The following is a 26,956-nucleotide window of genomic DNA, read 5'->3' as shown; positions in this document are numbered from 1 at the left end:
GTGAGTTAATTTTATCAAAACTACACACACACACACACACACACACATTAAACTGCACCTAACACCAGGCAGATGTAACTAGTAAACGTACTAACTAACTAATTAACTAGTTATAGTTAATCGCCGTGGTCTGCAGTAACACAGCAGCGATGGTGCATTTCTGCTGTAAAAAATAAAATAATATTGCACTTTATTGTGGGAAATCGAGGTTAGCACAGTTTGACTAACCCTCTAATTGAAAACTGATTGCATGGTGCACCACACACACACACACACAAAGAGAGAGAGAGAGGTTTAGAGAGCAGCATGTGTTTGGCAAGACTCCAAAGAGGTACTGACAGATCTGTTCAGACCAACACACACACGCACGCACGCACGCACGCACGCACGCACGCACGCACGCACGCACGCACGCACGCACGCACGCACGCACGCACGCACGCACGCACGCACGCACACACACACACACACACACACACACACACACACACACACACACACTCCTCCTCCTCACACTCTCAGTGACCCTGACATCAGCCCTGCACTCTCTCCATCACTGTGTTCCCATGGCGATAGGCCCTGGGGTATAACTGTGCAGTGAAGTTGTGCGAAGCCTTTTTTCCGAGAATGTGGCCGATAAAGTCGCCGTTTCCATCTTTCTACAAAGAATACCTGTGTTTTTCATCCTTGTGTTGTAATTGCTCACTAATTCACACATCGTGTTTTGAGTCTATCATTCTCGTGAACATTAATCTTCACTGCTTTTCCACAGTTGTTTCAGAGTTTTAGCTTACAGCTAGGTGTCCGGTGATAGCTGCAGGGTGTGAGCGTGTTACCACGATATATGAGTGAATGTGTGTGTGTGTGTGTGTGTGTGTGTGATAGAGAGAGAGGGAGGGGGGTGTCAGAGTGTGGAAGGAGATAGCCCTATTGACTTTACTGAGTGCTGTCCCTGAGTAGGAGGCTTAACACCACCGTGCCCCTCCTGCAGGACACTGCCAATAACACTAGGGGGCAACCTGCACTGCATCCAATTTGCACTTTTTTTCTCTCCCCAAGTCACTCAGTCGTTTTTTTTTGAAGAAAACAAAGCAGGGATATAGACAACACTGTTTTAACGATACTCACTGGCTCAGAGTCAATCAAAATTAATGTAAAAATCCATACAAAAGCTTGCATATTACAACAAATAATGCACACGATCATGTTTGATATTCAAATTACCTTGTGAGAAAATTCACTATAAGAAAATGTGTTGTAACACAATCAGAGGAAACAAATCAGGGACTGAATACAGTTAGTATTCATATATATATTTATATATAAAACGTGAAGTAAAGAAACGTTAATCAGTCAAAACAAAAATCTATCTATCTATCTATCTATCTATCTATCTATCTATCTATCTATCTATCTATCTATCTATCTATCTATCTATCTATCTATCTATCTATCGCCTGGTTGCTATGGTTACACTGTTGGCCAGGGTCTGGACCTGATGGGATCTGACTGTAAATGAGGGTTGTGTGTGTGTGTGTGTGTGTGTGTGTGTGTGTGTGTGTGTGTGTGTGTGTGTGTGTGTGTGTGTGTGTGTGTGTGTGTGCGTGTGTGTGTGCGTGTGCGGCGGGGTGGGGGGGTACCGTTGGCTGAGTTGATGGGAATTGGTGATGGGCTCTCGGTTGCTACGGTAACAGTGGATTCAGTGGCATCCTTCGACACCGCCTCGCTCTGTCTTCATTTGAATCTCCGTCTCCTCTCCTGTTCCTGTCAATCGTCAAGGAGGGGGGGGCAGAGTGAAAGAAGGAAGGAAGGAAGATGTCATATGTCTGATATTTGCTGCAAAAATAAGTACGGTTGCTGGTTCAACTCCTAGCTTACAACGTCAAAATAATGTATAGAGTTGTAGGAACATTTCTCAGAGGTTACTCTCTGTAGTCTAATAATAGCCTACGTCCAGGGGGGGTGGCGGTGGGTTGGATCATGGGGGTCAACCCACTTCTGAAACCTAAGCCTGGACAATGAGGTCGAAATGTCTGATAGAAATAGCCTTTCCCTGCCTGAACCTGTCCACTCAGTGTGTCGGAGGACCTTAACTCTGAGGCCACACTGTCAACCCCTGTGACCATTGATCCAGTCTGAAATGTTCATCCACAGCACTATCGCACACACACACACACACACACACACAGGCTCGACATTAGCATGTAAATTAAGCTCCATTCAAGCACGATCCACCAACCTTCTTCTTTCATTTGGCCACACATCAATCCACAGGTCTACACACACACACACACTGGCCTCTCTGACTCTGTGTTAATTGTGTGAAGCTATTATCATTAGATGTTTTTCTCCTCGTCATCCTGGCTCTACATTCTTTTTCTCCTGTCCTCCCTCCTTCTGGAACAACAAAGTTAAGACGGCTTATTATGACTTTGAGGACAACACAGGCCAGATGAAGCTTTCTCTGTGGATTTTGGATTTGCTATGGATTTTGTATTTTAGTTGTAATGGAAGGTCCTGGAGTAGCATCTTGAAGGCTGGTGGGCAGGCAGAGTAGTGCAGCTACAACCATTGTTCTCATCCATATTACCCAGCGAGGAGCTGGAAGAACCAGGAAGGGAACCACTGGTGGTCAGAAGATTTTTAGGCCAGCTAGCATCATCACCCTGTCGCTTACTCGCTTCTAATTCTAGGCCCTGGGAAGGTGGAGGTGTTGCCTTCATCGAGACGATGGGCCAATTCCAATTCCTATCTTAACCCTCAAGCTCAACCCTTAATCTTAACTGGCCTCAAAACCAAGTGTTGAGGGTTATTTTGTCACTTAGAAATGGGACACCCCTTAAATGCAGATACGTCTTCAGACTGTAGGGGGCAGAATAACGCGAAAGCTGCGTCCAGTCTGTCAACTCCAAAAAAGATGAAGAACGCATTTACGTCAGGATTATTTATCACGATCCGTTTGTCAGTCAAGTTATTAGGTTGTCAGTTAGTTATAAGATGATACTCATACAAATATTCAGCTGACAGTTACCACACACCACGACTTATTGAAAAGTAAACCATAGCAAACCATCGCTTGTCTGCACCGGCCGGCTATTGACAAAAGATCGTAAAATAAAAATAAATGTTACGCAACAATGACGTCAGTAATCCATAATATGGGCCTAAACTAAGATAATACAATGGTTTTCATCATTTTTATATCTCTATTAACAAAGAAAATACTTCCTTTGTAGCGTACTCGTTTCGCTGCTTTCGCCGCCATCTTTTTTATGTCAAAACACGCAATGCATTCTGGGTAGCCCTTGCTCCCAAGGGTGGTCTCAGAAAATCTCAATATTGAGGGCGATGCAGCCCTTAAACTTGGCCCTCAACTTAATTTTTCTGAGAATCGGGACAGCACTTGCACTAGAGGGAGCACACATTTTTGAGATTGAGGGTTAAGCAAGGAATTGGAATTCACCCGATGTGTCACAATACTGTCCTTGTACCTATATCCAAGAAAAAGCAGCCAATAGATGATGGTCCTTTTTTTTTTACTATACAATAAGACTTTTTTCTTAGTTTTCTAGTTACTTTTGTCAACTCGAGTACACATATAGGCAGCTGGAGTCACTTCAATGAAACTAAAGTGAGTCCAGATGCCTTTACTTTAACTCCAGGAGATCGAATGACCTTGATGACTAAGAAGCTTCACAGACCTGCGACTTTAGCGTCCTCGGTCAATGTTACGGGATTCAACTTGTCATGATTTTGGAGTCAGTTGCCTGTTATCTGTCACTTGAAGACTAATTCTCAAGCCCATCTCTGAGTACAGAGCAGAACGTTGATAAATTAGTGTCAACCGGAAAACCTATCAAGGTCCTCTGTGATCATTAATTCTCCACTGCAGGCACTTTCACCTGGAATTATGGATTTGATCAAGAGATATTTGCGTTTCCACTACAGGGACTCCAGAGGAAATGAGGATTTCCTGCTCAAGAGGTAGAGCTTCTAGAACATGTTGGGGTACAGAGGTTAAAGCGCCGGTCGTAGCTGCTTGTACTCCAGTCTTATTTAAACGGATCAGACGACAGCTCCTAAATAATGTCACATGTTCACGGTTGGTATGTTTTATTGTGTGTGTTGTTATAAAATATCCATACAAATGTTTTTTTTATGCCTATGTAAACCACAAGGTTCAAAACATATGGACCAGAAGCTAGGTTAATTATAGGAAGGTTAAAAATTAGACGACAGACAGGATCGACAACTGGAGCCACGAGCAACGATGATAGTAAGTTTACTTTTGGATATAGAACGTAGAGATAATAAAAATAAAAATGTAGTATAATACAAATGAAATTTTGACCTTCACAGTCTCAATATGAAGAAGGGATGTGGTGTGCTCCTCCTCACGGGCTGGTTCTCCTCTCCTCGGTTTAAGGATGGATCTCACTGGGGTTCGCCAATCAACATCCAATTCTAAAGGTTCTCAAAAACCCCAGCCTGTATTAAGACAAGACAAGTTACTAACATGAATAACTCCTCTTATGGACATAATATTCAGTAGTTTTCAGACATACTACTGCGACACGATACTGATCGAAGGAATTACAATTTTAACTGTACAGTTTCTTGTCTAATTGTAAGTATTTACCACATTTTACCAACATTCTTTTACACTTTTAAACAACATTAATCATTTTAGGCTCTTAATCATGAATTATATGATATATTATATGGATATTTTCGCTTCAATTTCATATGAAATATTGCCAATTCTGAACCTTTGTACACGTATCCATTTAATTATGGAGAAACATTAACATATTCATCTTACAACACGTCACAAACAGTGCATATACAATTACAACATTACAATAAGTGCTGGGCATGACGCGTTTCCATGACGACTGACCGTGTGACGTCATGTTTACGTGTCTCCCAATTGTTAAAATGAGTTGCCGAAGTAACACTAAACTTAAAAAAAAAAGAGGCACACATACGCGGTACGCTGGTTATTTGTAGCACGTCATTTGAATACGGAGCTAACGCAGCTAACGGAGCTAACTGGTAAACAGTGCGTGGATTCCGGTGCCGCAGCACGAAAAATTTACTTTCGAGACTCATTTTAAAAACCGGGAGGCGCGTGTACATGACGTCACGCGCGTCTTTTTCCGGTCAGTCGTCATGGAAACGCGTCGTGTGTTAACTCCGACCTCATTTTATTAACATACGCCGTGAACAACAGTGATTATGTCGGGTTCAAGTTCTCACAGCGAGTGAGGACACAGTTTAAGCTAATGCGTCGTTAGCATATTATGCTAGCGCTAGCTAGCTCGAGCAACTCACCAAGACGGGGCCAAAAGTTGTGTTATTCCTGGCTCGCAAAATCGTCAACACTTCGCTGCCTGAGGCGCATATGCTTTAGCTAATTAATAACTGAGTTAAAAACGGTTTTTGCGCAGTTTTTTAATCTAATATCTCCAACTCCTTCACTATTACAAGCGTCACCGCTACGCTCTCGAGTGTCTGTCGCTCATCCCGCTCGACCAATCAGGGCGCTCCACTGTCCTGTTAGAGGGCGGGTCTAAACTCAGCTGACCAATCACAATGCAACTAAGACCGCGCGCGTGTGTGTGTGTGTTTGTGTGTGGAACTCCTGATTGACAGATTGATCAACAAATGAAAAATAATGAGAACTAAGGAAACTATCAAAATAAAATAATATATAACTGAACTTAGCTTTACCTATATAAAATTAACAATTTATATGACTTTAACTCTTTCCACTGTCTCTTTCAGTTCATCTTGTCTAATTAAAGATTCTCGTCACTGTGATTTCGATACCCTTCGTTTTTAATTGCCTGCCCCGTGTGCTGACCTTTATTGACCTCAGTGATCTGGTTATAGCCTCAGCCCTCGCTCTTACGGTTTCTTGTGTCTTCTATCAGTTGCTGCACAACCACCGTTACCTCATCGGGTGAGCGAGGAGGTCGCTGTTTATGCCACAAATAAAAAAAAATAAAAAAATACATCCCGTGATTTAACCATGTGTCATTCCTGGCCTCTGTGACCTGGTTGGTTGTAGATGGACCCGCAGACTGTAGCAGAAATGCTCATGAAGGCTATCAATGGTGGTGGAAGAAACGTGTGTTCACGACGCCGTGAAAATTTAGAGTCACACACCATCAGCAGTTAAATGAACTGTCACTTTGGATTATTCAGCAGCGCCGGCTGCTGCACACCTCCTCCTCCTCCTCCTATACTCCTCGTCCATGACGTCGTCTGCACCTATATCTCATCCCGCTGCCTCTCCGACATACTCATCTTTCCCCATCCTCGCCTCTCGTTTCCCTCCCTAACCTCTTCTTCATCCTCTGTCACCTCCGCTCTCTTACTCGACACTGATCTCCCACTCGTCCTCCTCTTCCTTGACCACCTAATTCTACTCCCTGTCCTCCCCCTTTTTCTAATTTCTCTTTACACTCTTTTCTTTTTCGCCTCCTTTTCTGTCCTCATTCTCTTCCTGTTTCTTGTCCACCATACTCTTCTCTATATATGTCAGCACGTAGACTCTCTTCCCTTCTTTTTTTTCCCCCCAACGGCAGCTCTCTTTGCCTCTCATTTGCTGCACTGTTCTCCCTTAATTTGCTCATTAACCTGTGTGTGTGTGTGTGTGTGTGTGTGTGTGTGTGTGTGTGTGTGTGAGGCAGAAAAAAGAGAGATTGACACGGGAAATCTGCTATAAAGACCCTCACTGCAAATTAGATTTTCTCCCCTATTGGCATTTAATTATCCACAGCTACACACACGCACGCACGCACACAGACACACAAACACACACACACATTAAAACTTTTCGGTGAGTTCACACCAAACTTGAAACAAATAGCGCTCATGCAAGTGGATAATAATAGAGAATACTGTCCTCAATGGGACAAAATCTGGTCCTAAAGAGGAACTGGTTGGGTTTAGGGGTTTAGGATTAGGCATGCACAGATTATGGTTAAGGTTAAGGGATGATGTGTGTGTGTGTGTGTGTGTGTGTGTGTGTGTGTGTGTGCGTGCGTGTGTGTGTGTGTGTGTAAAACAGCTTTTCTAAACTGTGACCAAGGCTGAGGAAACTGTCTGTGTGTCCGTCAGTGAGCAGGTGGTCAGTCGAGCATCACACACACACACACACACACACACACACACACACACACACACACACACACACACACACACACACACACACACACACACACACACACACACGCACAAAGGAGGCATCACACTGGGGGCTGTCCCTGCCTGCCCTCGCCTATCAATATGAAGGTTATTGATGAGACAGCGCTGCAATAGACTGCTCTCCTTCACTCACTCACACACACACGCACACACACACACGCACACACACACACACACACACACACACACAGAAAGAGTGGAGAGAGTGACTGAGATTCATTAAAGCCTCTACTTCCATAACTGTAACACTTAACACCACAACTCAACTCTGACATTCTCATTTATTCATTGCTGGCATTTGAGTTTTATTGTCTCTCTCTCTCTCTCTCTCTCTCTCTCTCTCTCTCTCTCTCTCTCTCTGTTATGGTTATGGTAACCCATAGCCCAACGAGGTGCACGAGAATTGAGGTCCCCAGGACAAACGTCTGTGTCTCCTGTCCTTATCTGATGTCCACCATGGTCCACGTGACCATGTAAATATCGTCATCGACAACCATGTGACTGTAAAAAGGTGCCTGCGTGGACTCCTGTTTGAGGATAGTTTGACCTTCATTCTATTGGATGATAACTGGATGTTTTTGGGGGTTTTTTGCATCAGCAAACTGTAACTCAGTGCAAACATTAGATTTTCACTTAAGATTGCCAATGGATGCTAATTGTAAATCATGGGAGGGTGAAGTCAGGGTTGTATATTCTTTTACAGTATTTGTATTTTACTGCTATTTCCTTTTGTAAAGTGGAGATATTTTCTTACTGGTGTTAAAGACTCGTTACACAATAAGTCAGAGACCTTACAATATTATAGATATAGGAGAGGAGGAACACTCGGCATCAGTCATCCCTTATCTTACTTTAACTGTTTTTGCTGTGAGACAATATTAAAGGTGCATTTTGTAATAAATCTAAAGCAACTGGCCATAAAATCCTCCTAATATGTCACAGAGACTCAGGAATAATGTTCATATAACAAACTGAACTCACCAACAACAACAGTGCAGCCAAAAATATTTGCGTTAAAAAAAAACATTTTGCAGACTGCAAATCATGTTTATGTTTTGAAATCATGTTTTGGCTTCATGTGGCGCCACCTACCGCCGTCTACCAGTCATTGCAGTCAGTAGAGTCTCAGCTGCCGAGCAACCACGGGTTGCCAGTTACGTCAGAAAACGAAACCTAAAAGACCTCTGTATTTTGAATTTGAATGTAGTAACCGTTTTTGGCCACATTCTTACATATGGCACCTTTAAATGTTGCTATATAGGCACACATACATCAGCAATAAACCTATGTAAGATCACTGTTTGTGCTCTATACTCCAAACTCCCTCTTTTTCTTATTGTCATCCCCTACATGGTATAAAACGCAAACTTCCGTCACCGCTGTCGCGTTTCATTTTCTGCCCTAAAGGTTGTGACGCCTGTGTGGAAATGTATTTGTGACACCTTCGTCTTCTCCTTCTCCTTCTCGCCCTCTTGCTGGTGGCTCACCATGCAGTCCTCTATCCCTCACAGCGAGGAACATCTGCTGTGTAGCTCACGCACACACACGCACACACACACACACACACACACACACACACACACACACACACACACACGCACACAAACCCACACACACACACACACACACACACACACACACACACACACACACACACACACACACACACACACACACACACACACACACACACACACACACACGCACACACTACACACAGAGACACCCATGCTTTGATCAAGTCAAAGGACTCCAGCTGACTTTTACACAGGAAGTCAGATTAATTCACACACTCATCCGTCTTCCAGCCCGCACACACACACACACACACACACACACACACACACGCACGCACGCACGCACGCGCACACACACACACGCACACACACACACACACACACACACACACACACACACACACACACACACACACACACACACACACACAGATGCCGTAGAGAACATGTGCCACATCTGCCTTCCTCTCCTCTCGCTTACGAGCCAGTCACTGGAAACCAGGAAGTGACACTCTCTCTGGCTCTGCACCTCGCTGCTCATTGGTCAGCGGAGACTGACTGATCCATTCATCAACATCAAACCAGCTGAACCAGTGACGAGCTGGACTTGAATCCAGATCCATCAATATGAGATTGATAGGGACGTAGGATCGCTTGAGGGAACTGTATTCAGTGTGTGTGTGTGTGTGTGTGTGTGTGTGTGTGTGTGTGTGTGTGTGTGTGTGTGTGTGTGTGTGTGTGTGTGTGTGAGCCTCGGGCAGCCAGCAGGAATGTGTCAGCCTGGTGATGAATGAAGCTCAGGGCACAGAGCCCTGTGGACGAGCTGCACCACAGGGCTCACCTGCACCACAGGGCTCACCTGCACCACTGGCCTCACCTGCACCATAGGGCTCACCTGCCTCTGGGGGCAAATCCACAGAGTTCACCCAGAGTTTTTTTTATTTATTTTTTGGTCTTGCCGCCAAGGCAGCTTGACTGAGCAGATGCTGCGCTGCCTCAGAGAGGAACTGTCTCCTCTGCAAAGCGCTGAATGGCTCATTGTGTGAAGCAGCAGCCTCTCAGGGGCCTTAACGCTAACTCTGGCTACCGTTTGTCTGACTGTGTGTCTGCGTGTGCGGCAAACACGACTCTGTGCAGAGCTGAAACAATTCATCAATTATTAATCGTCAACTATTCTGATAGTGGATTAATCGGTTTAAAGCTTTTTTCATGATTAAAACAAGATTTCTGATTGTTTGAGCTTCTTAAATGTGAATATGTTCTTCGGTTCTTTGCTCCATATAACAAAGAAACCGTTTAAAACGGAATCATTTTGGTTTGTGGACGAAAACAAGACATTGGAGAACATCGTCATTTTCAGGTTTGACAAACACTGATCAACGTGTTTTTAACACTTTCTGACATTATATGGACCAAATGATTCATCGATTATGAAAATAATCACTCCAAAAATCTTGGAGAATGGAGTTCGATGACTTTTTCTTGGAGATGTGCACTCTTAGAAATAAGGGTTCCAAAAGGGTTCTTCTACAAGGGCTGAGGTTCTACCTGGAACCATTTGCTTCTGAAAAACCCTTTCCAGAAAAAAAGGGTTTTTCAAGGGTTCTTGGTAACACTAATGGTTCCAGTAAGAATCATTTTGATCCAGAGAACCCTTTCCTGAATAAAGGGTTTTAAAAGGGGCTCTTGGTGGAACCTTTATAAAAAGGTTCTACCTGGAGCCAAAAAGGGTTCTCCTATGAGGACAAGCCGAAGAACCTTATATGGTTCTACTTAGCACTTTGATTTCTAAGAGTGTAGGTCCTCGGCCAAGGAGGAAATGATTCAATTTTGGTGTTAATATGGGATAGAGAAACAAGCCTTGGTGGAATGTTATGCTCTCTGGTTTCAGGTCTTCAGATCTTAAATATCCAACAGAACTAAATCAGTATGACAGATTTATTATTTTTATATATCATAACCTTGAGTATTTACTGATGCTGCGCGACATCAGTCCTCCTAATAACCAATCAAACTCCTAATAACACATTTTGTGCTGATGCATTAGCACCTATTAACCAGCCACTTCAAAAACAATTATGCTCATGCTAAAATGCTTTTGCTGCTTATTATGTACTTTGTTACAGTCTGTGCTGATGTGAATCCTCACATAAATACTGTAAATACTAAATTCTGTGGAAAAATAAGCAAGAAAGCCTTTTTCTTGTCTCTGTGAAGCTCAAACACCTGCAGTAAAACTTCACCACAGACAAGTCTTAGTACCAGAGGTGGAAAGTAATGAAATACATTTACTCAAGTTACTGTATTGAATACTTTTTTTTGTGTATTTTGTATTTTTTAAGTACAATTTAAAATCAGGATTTTGTATTTTACTTGAGTACGTATTAACTCAAGTATTGTACTTTTTAAGTTACTTTATAAATCCTATCCGTTACTGAGTAAAAATAAAAATTCAGCACAATGAAGATCTACAGGGGGAAATATACAGCAGAACCAGACCAATGATGATGTGATTAGCATTAGCACTAGTGCGTGAACATAGAGGGCGTGGCCTAAAGTGACATCATATCCTGTGTGAGCTCCAAAATAGTTTTGGATTTCTGAGCCCTTGTCATATTTCTACTACACTCACACCCCAGACAAAGTAACTAAGTAACTTTTACATGAAGTACATTTCAAATGAACTACTTTTTACTTCTACTTGAGTACATTTTCAGATGACTACTTTTACTTCTACTTGAGTAATATTTCATCAAAGTATTGGTACTTTTACTTGAGTACAATATTTTAGTACTTTTTCCACCTCTGCTTAGTACTTCACACTGATGTAGCAGTGTGTCATGTTGCACATCCATCTTCACTTCAAATTTGTCCAAATAACTCTCAGTTTAGAGTCTCTTATTATTCTAATACAATATAAGACTTGTTCTGCTTCTTTTAAAGTCTTATACTTACTTGTTTTTATTTACCCAGAACAAAACCACACCCATTTTTAATCATCCTCCCACACCTCCGGTCCCACATGATGGTGATGACAAGCTGACCTCTCTCTCTCTCTCTCTCTCTCTCTCTCTCTCTCTCTCTCTCTCTCTCTCTCTCTCTCTCTCTCTCTCTCTCTCTCTCTCTCTCTCTCTCTCTCTTCTTCTCTCTCCTACTCTGTTCTCAGATTTCCCACCATGCCGTGCTTGCAGACAAGATGCGGCATCACCTCCTCTCCCTCCGTGTCCTCCCTGCAACCTCTACCTCTCTGACCTCACACACACACACACGCACACACACACACACACGCACACACACACACGCACACACACACGGTGGTAAGTTACGTGTTGGGTCAGGTGTTGTGGAGAGAAATGTCAAGAATCTCTTGGCCCAACCTCACAGTGACCTCAACAAAGGTTGACACAGGTCAACGAAACCTGACCTCCCGGAGTGAGTTAGGCTATCTTTGCGCACGCACACACACACACACACACACACACACACACACACACACACACACACACACACACACACACACACACACACACACACACACACACACACACACACAGATGGTGGAAGGTGGTGGTGATACTGTCAGGACAGTGTGTCAGGCTACAATGAGAAACAGGCTAAGAAAAGACACTCACATGTTCTGTTGCTGTTCTAGGTTTTCATTTTGAACTTTTGAATTCATCTTCTGATTCAAAATGCGATGCAAAAAACTGAAAAAAATACCTGCAATGACTGGCTACAAATTAGAGCTGCAACTAACGATTATTTTCACGATGAATCGATGAATCGTTTGATCCGTAAAATGTCAGAAAATGTTCAAAAACGTTGATCGGTGTTTGTAAAACCTGGAAATGAGGATGTTCTCGATTGTCTTTGTTCAGTTTCTTTCAGTTTGAATGATTTCTTTGTTACGTGGAGCAAAGAAACAAAGAAAATATTCACGTTTAAGAAGCTAAAACCATCAGAAATCTCATTTTAATCATGAAAAAAGCTTCAAACCGATTCACCGACGATCAAAATAGTTGACGATTAATTTAATAAATGATTAATAATCGATTCATTGTTTCAGCTCTGCTACAAATACTTGTGTTTGTGTTTATAGTGAATTAACCGTGTCCAAGATACTGTACTTTCACAGTAGTAAAAGTACAAGTAAAAGCAGTAACTTATCTTAACTATTCCCTCATCTAAAACCTTTCAGTTTGATCAATTTCTGCTTATTTCCAGCTCAGCCATATGCAAAAAAAAAAGCCTAAAATGACCCTTATACGTATATTTTCCGCCATCATCAGAGCTGTCATACCGTTTCCCTCCTTGTATTCCGACCTTGTTTCCTCTTTTCCTGTTCAATCTCCTTCTAAACCAACACGTGTCCGTCTCCCTCGGGCGATGACATAATTTGGACATAAATCAGCACCGAGAGAGGCTGAATCAACAGCCGTGACCCCCTTAAACCATAGTTTAAGTTACAGTGACGTCCACGTCACCCCGTTTCAGTCAGGACAGAAACAAACTACAGAAGAGAAACTCACATAAACGGAGGATGGACGACCGCAAAACCCGGCAATTAACCAGTGACCCTGCAGCTAATATGAGCAGGAACAAACTATGCGGTGACAAATAATGGGGGGTTAAAGATTCCCCCCCCCCCAAACTGGCAACTTTAACGCCCGAGGGAGCGACAGGATGGGAAGACGAAACGACGTGAGTCACAAACCATCGTCGACGAAAGAAAGTGTAAACTGTCGACCTTAACGGTGACCCGGCAATGATAGGAGATACTGAGGGAAAGATGACACAACACGTCAGTCGTGGGTGACCCCCGGGAGCACAAACCTGGCAACCCGGGAATGTCACGGACAGGTATACGAGGGACATAAAGGGAGGATGGAAGTCTTCTTCTGCTCAGCCGTCATGACGAGTGTTTCTCTCCTCGCGGTGCATGTGCGGTCAAAGTGTCGCTGATTGATGGCGACTCCTCGGCCGTGACCTCATCGTCTGGCCTTCAGGAAACGGCGAGAGAGCGAAGATAAACTCGGTGGCGTTCGTGTACGACGGCGGCGAAAAAGGTCACAAACTATCCGATTACAGGTGAAATATATACGCTTATTTGTCTTCGTGAATATGAACCTGTTGAAAAGTTGTTTTTATGAGAACAACAAATTGTGACCTTCTTAACAAGGATCAAGGTATCATTTTTAACCACAGATTTCTGTATTATTATTATTTTTTACCATCAATAAATCACTAATAGCAGATAATTATTGCTCATAATCAGCAAAATATGTAAAAACCTGCATCTTTTGTGTTAAATCCTGTCAGAAAGTTCCTTTACAAAATGCATTTGTTGTTGCAATTCAGATTTTTAAAGAAAATTCAATTAAATTGTGTACATTAATGCTCATAAATAATAGTTGCTAAGTGTCATAATCATGGGGGGGGGAATATTTGTCCACTTTTCAGAATCTGGCCAAAGGCTTTAAATTCTCTAAATTATATATATAAAAAAAACACAACTAAATATTATATTATATAAGGTTTTTTAGGCCTTTTCTATAGTCTGTAACCCTGTTCTCTCCTTAGAGAAAGTCCATAGAGAAAATCCATGAAACACTTATAGATCCACACACAGGCTTCACTACATTTCACTAACGTCTGGATTTTCAGGTGAAGTAATGTTTGTTTCTGAAAAATATCAGTCACTTCTCCTTTTTCCATGCTATTATTAGCGAACAGAATGATGCAGTGTGTGTGTGTGTGTGTGTGTGTGTGTGTGTGTGTGCACTCAGGTCGGTCAACATCACACTTTGACTTTGACTATTATTGCCCCATTACTGATTAATTCCATGTCAAACATGTTTGCTCATTAAATATTGCTTGACTCATTGTCACGTTGTGTGTGTGTGGGTCACTGTGTGTGTGGGTCACTGTGTGTGTGCGTATATGTGTGTGTGTGTGTGTCACAGTGTGATGGATGTGACCTTGCTTTCGCCCCAGTCCTGAAGACAGCTGATGCACTTTAGCTGTTCCTGTTCCCCCTTTCACACACATACAGAGATGCAGAGGGTGCTGAAAGAACACAGCACAATAGCTTATTTACCCAAGGCTAACACAGCATGCTCACTCCTAAGTGTGTGTGTGTGTGTGTGTGTGTGTGTTACCTCTGGTGGACCTTCTCTCACATAAACACTGACCTGGTGAGGACCAGCAGTCTTCATGGAGACCAAAACCTGGACTTAATGATGCAGAACCTCTAATTTCTGAGGAACTGGTTAAGTTTAGGACTAAGATTTGAATTGTGGGTTAAGCTTAGGGTTAAGGCATTAGCCGGTTATGGTTAAAGTCCATGCAGAGTCCTAAGAAGAATATAGCTGCACAAACCTGTTACATTAAATGTTAATGTTGAACACGTTGTTCTTCATAAACTCTGGAGAAAGTTTGGAGTGTGCTAACGTTTATGCTAACACGTTAGCATAAAGTTGGAGACAGCCCTATGTTCCGAAGGCACTTTGAGGTTTGACCTCCTTGCCCCGTCACGACCAGCGCCTTGAGATTACAATGTAGTAACCTCCACATTTCAAATACTGGCCTGGCCTTTCAGCGGAGGACGATTTTGCGGCGCTGACAAGCCCCGCGGTACGTGTTTCGCAGGGCGGAACGAGCCATACGCGTTGGGGGAAGCGCAGATTTATCCCCAGCGCAATGTTCCCGATGGACCCCGGCATCAGTCGATGTCTGTTAGGGTAAGGGTAAGGGTAAGGGTTAGGGTTAGCATTCTGTATTCTGTAGGGCTTTCGGAACATAGGGATTTTGGAACGTAGGGATCTCGTAACATAGGTGCGTAACCCATAAAGTTCGCTAGATTAAAGGCTAACGCTAACAAGTCCACTCACATAGCAGAAGCGAGATCTGTGTCGGACTCTCTCTTTGTTAAGAAGTAAAGCCACGATTAAGTTCTTCTGTGGTTTTTCCTTGTCCATCTTCATTCAACGGTGAACGCACACAGCTCCACAGCAGCAGCCTCAGCTGTATATTCAGTAGCCATGTGTTTTCTCTGTGGAATATCACCACACCCTAACTAGGAATGGATTCACAGCCTATCAAACAACCCTAATTCAAATACACAAGTGTATGGTTTTAAGACCCACAATAATGGGATTTGAAGCATGACGTGGCTTCTTAGAAACGTAATTTTTTTTTCCACATTTGAGGAAATTCAAAACCTTTTCCCCAATCTTTTATTTTCAAACTCCACGTTTCGCATCAGTATGATTTTTACAGTTTCTATATCGAGGTTTCAAACCCGCAGAAGCCGTTTGTCTCTTCTCCTGTCCATCTCATCGTCTTCAGTCCTGGCCTTTCTCAGTGAAGGATGGACAGGAATGTCTGGCCTGATAACCTCCTGCTCCCCGTTCTCCCGCTGACCTCTGACCTCTGAAACAGTTCAGCCTGCTGACAAGCACACTTTACTAAAAAAAAAAAAAAGTTCCACTGTTAGTTCATGACCTTTTGTCTTCCCTCGAATCATTTTTTCCTCTTGTTTTTGTATGTTAAATAAAAATGAGGCTGAATGTAGACTTTTATGGATCCAAACGACGTTTCCTTTGCAACCCTGCACCTTTTACCTCAGACCACTCGCTATTAAAGTAGGAGATAAGATGCGTCTTTATTGATTCTCCATAGTGGAAATTCAAGAAATGGCAATTGCAGTGAATTAGCGGATGAGATTTAGCCCCATAGTGGACGACTCTCTGCTTTCATTATAGTTTGATTTTTTTGCCGTGCTGCAGGTGCAGGTCGATGATTATCTGAGTGGCTGCAGCCTCGGTAACCTGAAAGCGGACTAAAAGTCCTTTTATTGGTGACGGATGACAAACAGAAGTCAATCAGGAAAGTCAATGAAGTGGAGGAGAGTGGAGGCTCAGTCCTCTGTGGTCCACTCTGATATTACACATGCTAACTTGTGCCGGAATCGAATGATGAAACGGCAATAAATCAATTAACAAAGTTTATAAAGCCGTTCTCGTCGTCTTTCGTTGTCTTTTGTAAAAAAAACCAGGCCCAGACTCATTCTGTGCAGCAGAGCAGCAGGCCTCGCTCAGCAGGACAGCAGAGGAGGAGGAGGAGGAGGAGGAGGAGGAGGAGGAGGAGGAGGAGGAGGAGGGCTGCTGAACTCTGGATGACCTCTGCAATACACACACACACACTGATCGCATCAAAGAAATGCACTTAAATGATTTAAAGTCTTGGATGCGACTGTACTATTATTATAATTGTGTCATTTTGTTAATGTTTTGATGTGATTTCATAAATGTCATTACTCAATTATATTGATATTTCTCCATGTCGTATATATATAGTGCAGCATATCAGATTTCTTATAATGCAGAACTTGTCTGTGTTAAAGTAGTTTCAACGAGACGTTTTCATGATTTTTAAGTACACACTTACAGAGTTTGTCCACGTTAATGATGGAAAACATTGAATTAAATTAAACAATTTCAGTGAAATATAATAACATTCCAATAAGATTTAGTGTATTATGTGATTTGGATAAAAGTTAAATTATGAGACTGTCACATGCACACTGTACAAAAATAAAGCAAGAACCTCTGACCAGCAATATATATATGCAAATATATACATATATATATAAAAAAAACAATTTAACAATGAATCCACAGTATAATATTTAATGGTATATTTATAATATTTTGTTTTTCATTTTTGGGCATGGTAAATTCACAACAAACACATTTCCTTCATATGGATAGTGTAGAGAGTGGAGATTTGTGGTCAATGAAGGTCATTTTCCAACAAAATTGTATATTTTTGTTTATTTGCATCAAATGAATGTTCAAGAACTCTAAAAAAACAACAACAACAGCAACTAAAAACTCACTTTTGTCAGATTATAAAGTGGATCAGTGCTGTTTTGTCTCTCTGTGCTAGAACATCATCCACCCCGGGGCCTCACCTCTCTCCTCTGACTGTCGGCGCCTCTTTCCAGATGTTTTGGATCTGGATCTTGGTTCCTCCAGGATTCCCATCCTCCTCCTCTCTCCTCCTCTCTTTCTCCTTCTCTATGTTTGTTTCCATCACCTCAGTGTAAGAAGTGTCTTCTTCCCTTTTGTCCTGCAGACATAAGCTCACTGACTCAGGTCCTTCCTCTTCCAGACCATACTGTATTTTTCATTACTGCTATAATGTTGTTTTCCTGATTGTCTATGTCTCTGTCTCTATGTCCTGTATAATAATAAATGCCATGTTTCCAGTGGAGTATAGGAGGCATCTTGCTTTGGTTCCCGTTCCTGAGCGTTCTTCTTCTCGTTTCTCACGATTAAAAAGGCTTCTGTAAAGATATAAAATAACTTGTGATTGTAAAATATGTGACTGAAATAATGTGTCTGGATAACTGGGTCCACTGATATCCAGAAGGGTTAGAAAACAGCAGGATTAATCCCAGGAGGGCAGGAGGTGACAGTGGGGTTGAGTTTGCAGGATGAAGATCATGCACTCCCCCGTTCACTCGCTGTGGATTCTCAGAGTTCTTCCCGCTGCGTTTCTCATATGTGAGCATACTTGGACGTCATCTGGAGATTTGACAGGGGAGCTGGCAGGAGAACGTCCAAAGAATGTGTGAAATCTCTGCATGGAACTTTTCTGTGTGCTTACATACGGCTCCCTCTGGACCATGTCCAGAGAATCTCTGTACTTTGGGTTGCATATCTTCACGCAGCTTCAGCCTCTGTGCTCAGACAGTCAATATAGGAGAAAGTTTCACAGCATCTCAACACGTTGGGATACTTTTTGTTTTTGAGACTAAAGTCAGCTCACTGTCAAAGTGCATCGCCATGATATATATTTTCATGGCGATGCCGACTATTATGATGGTAAATTTCAAGTCATTCCGAGATACTTTTAATTTTTGAGACTAAAGTCAGCTCACTGTCAAAGTGCATCAGGACAAATGGATCATTTCCTGAATTTCAAAAATTCATCAAAATTATTCCTTAAGAGGTTTGCAAATATCCACCAAACCCAGTTCAGACCTGGAGTGAACATTTGTCTTATCTTGGGTGATCAGATGGTAGACCATGGATGGGGTGACAGACCGGAAGTTAGCCAAAATAATTAGCATCACTGACAGTAGCTTAAACGAGCCGGTTCAATTCTCACCAACTGAAGAAATTCCGGTCCCAATGTTTCCCCGTGTAGCCTCCTGATCGGTCACAGTCGTTTCCTCTCTCTCGCTTCCTCAGACAACAGTTTTCTCCACTTATTTTTCACATGATGAAAGTCTAAAATAACACTGTCACTGCCTTGATTCCTTTCCACAGCCCCCCAATCTTCCTACAACCAGACATTTAAGCATCACAGTGACCCTGAAGCTGTTACAACAAGGTTAAAAAAAATCCTGAATAGTTCTGTTTTAAACTCATCCTAGAGACAAAATTGCATGACAAAGATACAGAATATTGCTAGATTAAATTATAGCTGTGTGGATGTGTGTGAATATATGAAGGTAATTGAGACTGTGGACTCTTGAACTGTAGCCACACCACTTTATCATTCAGTGCTCAACGTGAGGGCATGACACACACACACACACACACACACACACACACACACACACACACACACACACACACACACACACACACACACACACACACACACACACACACACACACACACAGGCTGAAGGCCCTGTGTTGAACTTCAGATGAGTTATGGAAAGGAAAACAGGAGTTGGGGGTCAGACCGTATGAGGTCAACGAGGAAGAATCTCCAGTCTTTCTCAAGGTCTCTTCCCCTTTTTCTTCTCCTTCTTTTATTCACTCACTCCTGGTCCTGCATGGGGAGTTCACTGTCAATGTGCATCAGGGCACAGGGATCATTTCCTGAATTTCAAAAATTAATTAAAATTATTCCTTAAGAGGTTTGCAAATATTTTCAACTGATTCTTGTTCAGGGCAATGCCGACTATTATGATGGTGAATTTCAAGTCATTCCGAGATACTTTTTATTTTTTTGAAGAAAGTCAGCTCAGTGTCAAAGTGCATCAGAGCAAAAGGAAAATTTCCTGAAATTCAAAAATTCATTAAAAATATTCCTTAAGAGGTTTCCAAATATTTTCAATGGATCCTTGTTCAGGGTGATGCTGACTATTATGGTCGTAAATTTCAAGTCATTCCGAGATACTTTTTATTTTTTTGAAGAAAGTCAGTTCACTGTCAAAGTGCATCAGGGCAAATGGATCATTTCCTGATTTTCAAAAATTCATTAAAATTATTCCTTAAGAGTTTTGCAAATATTTTCAATGGATCCTTGTTCAGGGTGATGCTGACTATTATGGTCGTAAATTTCAAGTCATTCCGAGATACTTTTTATTTTTTTGAATAAAGTCAGTTCACTGTCAAAGTGCATCAGGGCAAATGGATCATTTCCTGATTTTCAAAAATTCATTAAAATTATTCCTTAAGAGGTTTCCAAATATTTTCAACTGATCCTTGTTCAGGGCGATGCCGACTATTATGATGGTGAATTTCAAGTCATTCTGAGATACTTTTTATTTTTTTGAAGACAGTCAGCTCAGTGTCAAAGTGCATCAGGGCAAATGGATCATTTCCTGAATTTCAAAAATTCATTAAAATTATTCCTTAAGAGGTTTGCAAATATTTTCAACTGATCCTTGTTCAGGGCGATGCCGACTATTATGATGGTAAATTTCAAGTCATTCCGAGATACTTTTTATTTTTTTGAAGAAAGTCAGTTCACTGTCAAAGTGCATCAGGGCAAATGGATCATTTCCTGAATTTCAAAAGTTCATTAAAATTATTCCTTAAGAGTTTTCCAAATATTTTCAACTGATTCTTGTTCAGGGCGATGCCGACTATTATGATGGTGAATTTCAAGTCATTCTGAGATACTTTTTATTTTTTTGAAGACAGTGAGCTCAGTGTCAAAGTGCATCAGAGCAAAAGGAAAATTTCCTGAAATTCAAAAATTCATTAAAAATATTCCTTAAGAGGTTTCCAAATATTTTCAATGGATCCTTGTTCAGGGTGATGCTGACTATTATGGTCGTAAATTTCAAGTCATTCCGAGATACTTTTTATTTTTTTGAAGAAAGTCAGTTCACTGTCAAAGTGCATCAGGGCAAATGGATCATTTCCTGATTTTCAAAAATTCATTAAAATTATTCCTTAAGAGTTTTGCAAATATTTTCAATGGATCCTTGTTCAGGGTGATGCTGACTATTATGGTCGTAAATTTCAAGTCATTCCGAGATACTTTTTATTTTTTTGAATAAAGTCAGTTCACTGTCAAAGTGCATCAGGGCAAATGGATCATTTCCTGAATTTCAAAAATTCATTAAAATTATTCCTTAAGAGGTTTGCAAATATTTTCAACTGATCCTTGTTCAGGGCGATGCCGACTATTATGATGGTAAATTTCAAGTCATTCCGAGATACTTTTTATTTTTTTGAAGAAAGTCAGTTCACTGTCAAAGTGCATCAGGGCAAATGGATCATTTCCTGAATTTCAAAAGTTCATTAAAATTATTCCTTAAGAGTTTTCCAAATATTTTCAACTGATTCTTGTTCAGGGCGATGCCGACTATTATGATGGTGAATTTCAAGTCATTCTGAGATACTTTTTATTTTTTTGAAGACAGTGAGCTCAGTGTCAAAGTGCATCAGAGCAAAAGGAAAATTTCCTGAAATTCAAAAATTCATTAAAAATATTCCTTAAGAGGTTTCCAAATATTTTCAATGGATCCTTGTTCAGGGTGATGCTGACTATTATGGTCGTAAATTTCAAGTCATTCCGAGATACTTTTTATTTTTTTGAAGAAAGTCAGTTCACTGTCAAAGTGCATCAGGGCAAATGGATCATTTCCTGATTTTCAAAAATTCATTAAAATTATTCCTTAAGAGGTTTCCAAATATTTTCAACTGATCCTTGTTCAGGGCGATGCCGACTATTATGATGGTGAATTTCAAGTCATTCTGAGATACTTTTTATTTTTTTGAAGACAGTCAGCTCAGTGTCAAAGTGCATCAGGGCAAATGGATCATTTCCTGAATTTCAAAAGTTCATTAAAATTATTCCTTAAGAGTTTTCCAAATATTTTCAACTGATTCTTGTTCAGGGCGATGCCGACTATTATGATGGTGAATTTCAAGTCATTCTGAGATACTTTTTATTTTTTTGAAGACAGTCAGCTCAGTGTCAAAGTGCATCAGGGCAAATGGATCATTTCCTGAATTTCAAAAATTCATTAAAATTATTCCTTAAGAGGTTTGCAAATATTTTCAACTGATCCTTGTTCAGGGCGATGTCGACTATTATGATGGTAAATTTCAAGTCATTCCGAGATACTTTTTATTTCTTTGAAGAAAGTCAGTTCACTGTCAAAGTGCATCAGGGCAAATGGATCATTTCCTGAGATTCAAAAATGCATGAAAATTATTCCTTAAGAGTTTTCCATATATTTTCAACGGATCCTTGTTTAGGGCGATGCCGACTATTATGATGGTAAATTTCAAGTCATTCCGAGATACTTTTAATTTTTGGGAAGAAAGTCAGCTCACTGTCAAAGTGCATCAGGGCAAATGGATCATTTCTTGAATTTCAAAAATTCATTAAAATTATTCCTTAAGAGGTTTGCAAATATTTTCAACTGATCCTTGTTCAGGGCGATGCCGACTATTATGATGGTAAATTTCAAGTCATTCCGAGATACTTTTTATTTTTTTGAAGAAAGTCAGTTCACTGTCAAAGTGCATCAGGGCAAATGGATCATTTCCTGAATTTCAAAAGTTCATTAAAATTATTCCTTAAGAGTTTTCCAAATATTTTCAACTGATTCTTGTTCAGGGCGATGCCGACTATTATGATGGTGAATTTCAAGTCATTCTGAGATACTTTTTATTTTTTTGAAGACAGTGAGCTCAGTGTCAAAGTGCATCAGAGCAAAAGGAAAATTTCCTGAAATTCAAAAATTCATTAAAAATATTCCTTAAGAGGTTTCCAAATATTTTCAATGGATCCTTGTTCAGGGTGATGCTGACTATTATGGTCGTAAATTTCAAGTCATTCCGAGATACTTTTTATTTTTTTGAAGAAAGTCAGTTCACTGTCAAAGTGCATCAGGGCAAATGGATCATTTCCTGATTTTCAAAAATTCATTAAAATTATTCCTTAAGAGGTTTCCAAATATTTTCAACTGATCCTTGTTCAGGGCGATGCCGACTATTATGATGGTGAATTTCAAGTCATTCTGAGATACTTTTTATTTTTTTGAAGACAGTCAGCTCAGTGTCAAAGTGCATCAGGGCAAATGGATCATTTCCTGAATTTCAAAAGTTCATTAAAATTATTCCTTAAGAGTTTTCCAAATATTTTCAACTGATTCTTGTTCAGGGCGATGCCGACTATTATGATGGTGAATTTCAAGTCATTCTGAGATACTTTTTATTTTTTTGAAGACAGTCAGCTCAGTGTCAAAGTGCATCAGGGCAAATGGATCATTTCCTGAATTTCAAAAATTCATTAAAATTATTCCTTAAGAGGTTTGCAAATATTTTCAACTGATCCTTGTTCAGGGCGATGTCGACTATTATGATGGTAAATTTCAAGTCATTCCGAGATACTTTTTATTTCTTTGAAGAAAGTCAGTTCACTGTCAAAGTGCATCAGGGCAAATGGATCATTTCCTGAGATTCAAAAATGCATGAAAATTATTCCTTAAGAGTTTTCCATATATTTTCAACGGATCCTTGTTTAGGGCGATGCCGACTATTATGATGGTAAATTTCAAGTCATTCCGAGATACTTTTAATTTTTGGGAAGAAAGTCAGCTCACTGTCAAAGTGCATCAGGGCAAATGGATCATTTCTTGAATTTCAAAAATTCATTAAAATTATTTCTTAAGAGGTTTGCAAATATTTTTTAACTGATCCTTGTTCAGGGCCACGTCGACTATTATGATGGTGAATTTCAAGTAATTCCGAGATACTTTTTATTTTTTTGAAGAAAGTCAGTTCACTGTCAAAGTGCATCAGGGCAAATGGATCATTTCTTGAATTTCAAAAATTCATTAGAATTATTCCTTAAGAGTTTTCCAAATATTTTCAATGGATCCTTGTTCAGGGCGACGCCGACTATTATGATGATAAATCTTTGGTCATTTCGAGATACTTTTTGTTTTTGAGACTAAAGTCAGCTCACTGTCATGGAGCATCAGGGCAAAAGGAAAATTTCCTGAAATTCAAAAATTCATTAAAAATATTCCTTAAGAGTTTTCCAAATATTTTCAATGGATCCTTGTTCAGGGTGATGCTGACTATTATGGTCGTAAATTTCAAGTCATTCCGAGATACTTTTTATTTTTTTGAATAAAGTCAGTTCACTGTCAAAGTGCATCAGGGCAAATGGATCATTTCCTGAATTTCAAAAGTTCATTAAAATTATTCCTTAAGAGTTTTCCAAATATTTTCAACTGATTCTTGTTCAGGGCAATGCCGACTATTATGATGGTGAATTTCAAGTCATTCTGAGATACTTTTTATTTTTTTGAAGACAGTCAGCTCAGTGTCAAAGTGCATCAGGGCAAATGGATCATTTCCTGAATTTCAAAAGTTCATTAAAATTATTCCTTAAGAGTTTTCCAAATATTTTCAACTGATTCTTGTTCAGGGCGATGCCGACTATTATGATGGTGAATTTCAAGTCATTCTGAGATACTTTTTATTTTTTTGAAGACAGTCAGCTCAGTGTCAAAGTGCATCAGGGCAAATGGATCATTTCCTGAATTTCAAAAATTCATTAAAATTATTCCTTAAGAGGTTTGCAAATATTTTCAACTGATCCTTGTTCAGGGCGATGTCGACTATTATGATGGTAAATTTCAAGTCATTCCGAGATACTTTTTATTTCTTTGAAGAAAGTCAGTTCACTGTCAAAGTGCATCAGGGCAAATGGATCATTTCCTGAGATTCAAAAATGCATGAAAATTATTCCTTAAGAGTTTTCCATATATTTTCAACGGATCCTTGTTTAGGGCGATGCCGACTATTATGATGGTAAATTTCAAGTCATTCCGAGATACTTTTAATTTTTGGGAAGAAAGTCAGCTCACTGTCAAAGTGCATCAGGGCAAATGGATCATTTCTTGAATTTCAAAAATTCATTAAAATTATTTCTTAAGAGGTTTGCAAATATTTTTTAACTGATCCTTGTTCAGGGCCACGTCGACTATTATGATGGTGAATTTCAAGTAATTCCGAGATACTTTTTATTTTTTTGAAGAAAGTCAGTTCACTGTCAAAGTGCATCAGGGCAAATGGATCATTTCTTGAATTTCAAAAATTCATTAGAATTATTCCTTAAGAGTTTTCCAAATATTTTCAATGGATCCTTGTTCAGGGCGACGCCGACTATTATGATGATAAATCTTTGGTCATTTCGAGATACTTTTTGTTTTTGAGACTAAAGTCAGCTCACTGTCATGGAGCATCAGGGCAAAAGGAAAATTTCCTGAAATTCAAAAATTCATTAAAAATATTCCTTAAGAGTTTTCCAAATATTTTCAATGGATCCTTGTTCAGGGTGATGCTGACTATTATGGTCGTAAATTTCAAGTCATTCCGAGATACTTTTTATTTTTTTGAATAAAGTCAGTTCACTGTCAAAGTGCATCAGGGCAAATGGATCATTTCCTGAATTTCAAAAGTTCATTAAAATTATTCCTTAAGAGTTTTCCAAATATTTTCAACTGATTCTTGTTCAGGGCAATGCCGACTATTATGATGGTAAATTTCAAGTCATTCCGAGATACTTTTTATTTTTTTGAAGAAAGTCAGTTCACTGTCAAAGTGCATCAGGGCAAATGGATCATTTCCTGAATTTCAAAAATTAATTAAAATTATTCCTTTAGAGGTTTGCAAATATTTTCAACTGATCCTTGTTCAGGGCGATGTCGACTATTATGATGGTAAATTTCAAGTAATTCCAAGATACTTTTTATTTTTTTGAAGAAATTCAGTTCATTGTCAAAGTGCATTCGGGCAAAAGGATCATTTCCTGAAATTCATTAAAATTATTCCTTAAGAGGTTTGCGAATATTTTCAACGGATCCTTGTTCAGGGCGATGCCGACTATTATGATGGTAAATTTCAAGTCATTCCGAGATACTTTTTATTTTTTTGAAGAAAGTCAGTTCACTGATAAAGTACATCAGGGCATTAGGATCATTTCTTGAATTTCAAAAATTCCTTAAAATTATTTCTTAAGAGGTTTGCAGTGTGAAGCGGTTAAAACACGTAAAATGTCACAGCAACGTTCAAAAACACAACACTCACAAGGTTTGTGTCTATGTGGTTTCCAACACTTTGTCACACACTGCTGCCAAATCTAAACCTAAACCTCCTCCCGGGGTAAGAATGTTTCCTCAAACACTTGTAAACTACTTGAGGTCACTATTGTGATATACGTCAAAAACACAGGTCACTGTGAACAGCTCTATATAACATCCAGGTATGCTACTATTAGCACCTTTATATTTCATGATCAGTTATGTACAGGAGATTGCGATGACATGCAAACATCCAATGTAAATCAGGGGTGTCAAATTAATTTTATATTTATTTTATTTTATTTGATCTAAAGTGACCCGGACCAGTAAAATAATAGCATATACACAATTTCCCATTTCCGATAAAGTATCTTTATTACAAATCATACAACCTGGAATTTCTTCAGAAAAAAAAAAATAATAATGACAAAAAAAAAAATAATAATATTGTGTCTATAGTCGTTTAGACGTTTAGTATTTCTTGAAAAGTTCACAAAATTTGTCCTGTGAAGCCAGATCGGACCCCCCTGCTTTAAAACGGTGCAGACGGTTCTTCCGATTAAAAACCAATGACACATTTAATGACACATTTAAACAAAAAACTTTTTTTTGTAAAAGTTTTGAATTTCATTTTATTTTTATACTTTTTTTGTCCAATTTTGGAAATATTTTTTTAAAGCTTTTTTATTTTGTTCATATTTTGGACCTTTTTTTTTTTGACGTTTTTGTTAAATTTTGGGCATTTTTTTTTCACTTTTATGTCAAATTATGGCCTTTCTTTTGGACTTTGTTGTCAAATTTTGGAGGACATGCAAATGTATACTATATATATATACTATGTATGAAAATATCCACAAGAACT

Source organism: Microchirus variegatus (genome assembly GCF_963457635.1).
Source record: "Microchirus variegatus genome assembly, chromosome: 10".
Lineage (NCBI taxonomy): Eukaryota > Metazoa > Chordata > Actinopteri > Pleuronectiformes > Soleidae > Microchirus > Microchirus variegatus.
Note: the sequence above shows the minus strand (reverse complement) of the source record.